The sequence below is a fragment of the Choloepus didactylus genome, chromosome 16 (genome assembly GCF_015220235.1).
Source record: "Choloepus didactylus isolate mChoDid1 chromosome 16, mChoDid1.pri, whole genome shotgun sequence".
NCBI lineage: Eukaryota > Metazoa > Chordata > Mammalia > Pilosa > Megalonychidae > Choloepus > Choloepus didactylus.
In genome coordinates this window covers 71444307-71449786 of record NC_051322.1, presented here as the reverse complement: position 1 = coordinate 71449786, position 5480 = coordinate 71444307, and the positions used below count along the sequence as shown (strand labels likewise).

Here is a 5480-nt window from a genome sequence, read left to right as displayed (position 1 = left end):
CAAATGTAAACAGATCAAAAACATGTGGAGTATGTTTTCCAAACAGAAAGAATTAAATTTAAAAATAATAACATAAAAATATCTAAGAAATCCCCAAATATTTGGACATTAAACCACATGATACTAAATAGCCCAAGGATCACAATGAAAATTAGAAAATATTTGGAATTGAAAGCAAATGAAGATACAACATACCAAAATCCATGAGATGCAGCTAAATTAGAGCTCAGAAGAAAGTTTATAGCTTGAAATATATATTAGGAAAATACAAAATTCTAAAGTTGATGATCTAAGCTTCCACTTTAATAAGCTAGAATTAGAAGAGCAAATCACTCAAAGTTAGTAGAGGGCAAGAAATAATAAACATAAGAGCAGAAGTCAATGAAGTAGGAAGAAAAACAGACAATCATGAAACCAAAGCTGCTGCTTTGAAAATATACTTTAAAATTTGCTAAACCTCTAATTAGGATGAGAGAGAGAAAAAAGGGTTGGGAGAGAGAAAGAAAAAGAGAGAGGGAAGGAAGAAGGGAGGAGGAGAGAGGGAGAAATCACAAATTATCAACATTAGCAATGAAAGAGGGACTATCATGACAAGTAATACTAGAATTTAAAGAATAATAAGAGAATATGATGAACAATTTTATGCCAAAAATTTGACTACTTAGATAAAATGGACAAATTTTTTGAAAATTCTAGATTGTCAAAGCTGACTCAGGAAGAAACAGAAAACCTGAGTTGTTCTATATCTTTTAAGAAATTTGTGTTTGTAATGAAAAGCCTTCCAATCAAGAGAACCCCAGATCCAGACGGTACTATTGGTGAATTCCTTAAAACATTTAAGGAAGAAATAATACCAGTTCTACACAAACACTTTCAAAAAATAGAGGAGGAGGGGACACTTCCCATCATTTTAGAAGGCCAGCATTACACTGACCATCAAAACAAATCAAAGACTTTATGAGGAAAGATAACTACAGATCAATATTCTCAAGGAACTGAGATGAAAATTCCTTGACAAAATACTAAGTAATCAAATCCAGCAATATATAAAGAGAATAATATCTCATAAGCAATGTTACGGATTGAATTGTGTCCTCCAGAAAGATATGCTCAAGTCCTAATCCCTAGTCCTATGAATGTGATGATATTTGGAAATAGGATCTTTGAAGATGCGGTTAGTTAGGTTGAAGCCAAACTGGATTAGGGTTGCCTCTAATCCAATATGACTGGTGTTCTCAAGAAGAAGAAATTGGAAGCAGTCAGCACAGAGAGACAGAAGGGAGAATGCCATATGATAACTGAGAATGACATGGATTGCCAGCAAACCACTGGAAGCTAAAAGAGGCATGGAACAGATTCTTTCGTACAGACTTTGAAGGAAGCATGGCCCTGCTGACACCTTGGTTTCAGATGTCTAGCTTCCTGTACTGCAAGACAATAAATTTCTGTTGTAGTAAGGCACCCAGTTTGTCATACTTTGCTATGGTAGCCCTGGCAAACTAAGACAACCAACTAGTGTTTATTTCAGGAATGCAAGGATGGTTTCAGATTTGAAAATCTTTTAATGTAATTCACCATATTAGAATAAACAAGAAAAATACACATGGTAACCTCTATAGAAGCTGAAACATGTTTGACAAATTTCAACATAAAGGTGGTGATGGTGGGAAGCTATGGAATGCAAGTTGCATCAATGAGTTGTCCCCTCTTGAGGCAAGAGGACTCAACTTTTGTAACCTGAATTAGTCAGTTATTAGTTGTGGACCATGAGGTGGTTCATATCAGGAAAGGGCAAAAAGAAATGCTTGCCTCTAAGAAGGTAGAGGTGGTAAAGTGAAATGGAAGGAATAGGGACGGGAATAAGAATTCTCAATATATGAATTTTATATTTTTTGGATATTTAAGTCTTGTGAATTTATTATATATAGATTTTAATAAATAAGAAAGAAAGTTTGTAATTTAGTAAAAAATTCTAGAACAATAGAGTTCAGTTTAACAATGGATGAGAGCATACATAATGTTAAGTGAAAAAATAAGGTGCAGAACTATTAATTTTGCATGATCTCTTTTGTGGAAAAAAGAGGAAATATTTATGTCTATGTGTGTATATTTGCTAATTAATTCTTAAAAATGCACGATGTATAGCCAGAAATTAATGACAAGGGTTATTGATAAGTTTTGTAAGAAAATGAATGGAAAGCATAGGATGGGGGCAAGACTTCTCTGAGTGTACATTTTTATATATTTTTTATTTGTGAATGGAAAATGTAAATTATTTCTATATTAATAAAATTACATAAATAGTGACAAAAATGAAAATCCTAAAATTGAACACAAACAAATGAACTTAATTCTATTTGAAATTCATATCTTAATTACACAGAGAGAATAACTGCTTTAAGCAATCTTTGAACATATTACCCAAACTATAGCTCCTATTTGAGTTTCCTGGCTGTTAAAAGAAATACTATGCAGTGGGTTGGCTTAAACAACAGGAATTTATTGGCTCACAGTCTTGAAGCAAGCTTAAGTCCAAAATCAAGATGTCATCAAGGTTTTGCTTTCTCCCAGAAGACTGTGGCATTCTGGGACTGGATGACAGCCATCTTTGATCCTTGGTTTTTCCTTCACAGGGCAATGTATTTGGTGGCCTCTTCTGGCTCCTTTTTTTACTTCCTGGTTCCATTGACTTCTTCCTGCTGGCTACTTCCTCATGGCTTTCTGTGTGTCTGAATTCATTCTGCTTATAAAGGATTCCAGTAATAGGATTACAATCCATACTGATTCAGTTGGGCCACACCTTAACTGAAGTACCCTCGTCAAAAGTTTCTACTTCCATTGGGTTTATAGCCACAGGAATGGATTGAGTTTAAGAACATACTTTTCTGGCGTACATATATCCATGCCATCACACCTGCTGTATGAAAAAAAAAAAAAAGGGATGTCACACTTCTCTCAGTAGGTTATTGTTAATAACAATACTGATGGTGTGTTCTTGAAACTATTTTATGTGGATTATAGGATAGAACAATAAAGAATATTAATCAGATTAGGAATCAGGTGTTTTAGTGTATGAATTAAAGAAGCTCAATTACAAAATAAAAATGATTTAAGAAGAGTAATGTTAAATATGGATTGAAAACATCAATATTAGCTCATGATTTTTAAAAATGCATATTTATAACTCTGTTCCCTGAAAGGGTGCAGCAGCAATGATGTTCCATCAGCAATAAGCTCCTCTACAGCCATATTCAGCTTCTAAGAATCAGTTACCCATAAAAGGATGCTAGGCTCATAGAAGAAATGACTGAGTCCAGGTCTGAGACAAGGAAAGTACAAGGTGAGCTTGTGAAATATTTTGTCAGAAAACAAGGAAAGGCTCAAAGATGATGGGAACACACCAAAATGACCCAGGAGTCAGCTTGAAGGAACATTTATGATGAAACAACTTTGATAAAGCCTATGATAAAACTGTGGAATCATTCAAGCATACTGTAAAGATTGGTGACATTTCTGAGGCTTCAGATGAACCAAAAGTCACACCTATAAGAAAACCTACAAAGTATAAAAGTTAAAGAAAAAAAGAGAGAGAGAGAAAGAAAAGAAAAGAAAAAAAAAAGGAAAAAGAAGGAAAAAAAAGAACAACACAACATCTTTGAATGGTGGAAAGTTGATTGGTGACAAATATCTTCCATTTGAGCAGAAGATGGCTGTATTTACCCTGCTACCACTGCTTCAATCAATTTTGTGGTTGTGGTGTACACTGGATATGGAAATAGGAGAAAAATCTGTCTATCTGATTTACAGTTCTCAACCTGTGAAGGAGATAATAATATAGAAGAGAATGCAAAAGAAAAACCAAATGTCAGCAAATGAAAGTGAGAGGTCCTACAGATCTCCTAGAAATAAACCATGTAATATCAAGTCAAAAGCTGCTCCATGGAACTCTTATATACTTCCACCATCTCCCATGCCGGGGTTGAGACTTGGACTAGGAAAGTCAGGCATAAAATTCAATGTTCCACCACTTCCACCCACAATGCCCCCTTCCTATCATGCGAGCTGCCTGCATTTCCTTCTAGACCACCGATAACTCTCCCACCACCTTCCATATATCCAGTTCTTCTTGAATATGTTGTTGCTTTGGTGAGTGTGTTAATGTCTTGGTACATGAATGTCTATCATATTGTCTACTCTTTGGGTTATAAAAAAAATTAAAAATGGAAATGCTAACATTTTGATTGAGGAGTAAGTCACCATACAAGTGAATCTCACTTTTGTACACATTTTCCGGTTTGTGAAAAATAAAGGTTTAAAATTGAAAAGTTAAAAAGTTGAGAAGACAATGTAATAACAATATTAAAGATATTTTGATGTCCAAACTCTTAGACAAAAGGTTTTTCTCTATCCCTGCTAGAATTTGTATGGTGCCAAAGTTTCACCTCATCAAATACTTGCAGTTTGGTTATATGGAAAAGCATATCTTTACAATAAAGATATCCTTAGAATCAATGATGAAATTTTGCATCACTAGTAACCAGACAATCAGGCATGTTTTCTGATTTTTGATTCAGAATGAAGTACACTGTATTACCCATAAAGTGCTTTGGTGCAAAATGTTTAACCAGGGGATTTCTGATTGATCAAGATGGCAGAGTAGAATGCTCTGGGGTGTTGTTCCCCCACAGACTATTTGAAGAGCTAGTGAAAAAAAAAAAAAAAAAAGGCAGTGCTCCTTTTCTCAAAACTGCAGAAAACAGTTAAGTGTAGTGGTAACTGGCCAAGCCCAAGTCAAGAAAACACAATTTAAAACCCCATTGCTGATCCCTCCCCTACTTCCTCCCAGGCACAGTGTGAAACTGCCCTACACTCCAATTGTGAGCCCCTGGCCCTGTTCCAGAGGGAACAGAGTAATCCCTATGGACATAGTGGGGTGTCTGTGGGTGTCAGTCTATTGGGTGACAGTCTGAAGGAGTGAGCCAGGGCACTTCTCTCTGGTTCACCTTCCCAGAACTTACTCTGCAGGCAGGAGTAGTTTACAGACAGTTAAAGCAATGTAAGAAACAATTAAATCAAAGCAGTCTGAGGGAAATGATTACCAGTATTAAGACATACAAAAGAGTATCTAAGAGGGGAGAAAGTTGATTTAATAATAAGTAGAGGGGGCACTCAGATTGCTCTAAATATAGGAAATCCAAAGGCTATGAATGCAAGCCCTGGGCAAGATGAAGGCTCAGAAAAGATAAAAAGGACACCACACTTTGGCTCAGACTGATGTCCTTGAATGTGGCCAATTTTCAAAGACAGTGAAAAGGATTTTTTGTTGTTGTTGTTGTTGCTTTGTTTGCTTTTGCTAGCTCCTGGCACTCAAGGAAATCTCTGTCATATCACTAGCTGGAATCAAACTTAAGGAGCAGGCAGCTAAGGGACAAAATGCCAGACTTAACACATTAAAATATTAATATGTACAGTGGGCAAAA

The 5480-nt window shown here is 35.6% G+C and overlaps 1 pseudogene; it reads left to right on the top strand.

Annotated features, from left to right (window-relative positions):
• The first annotated feature begins 1169 nt into the window (after positions 1-1169).
• LOC119511313 lies at positions 1170-4218 on the top strand (annotated as a pseudogene).
• The last annotated feature ends 1262 nt before the right edge of the window (positions 4219-5480 follow it).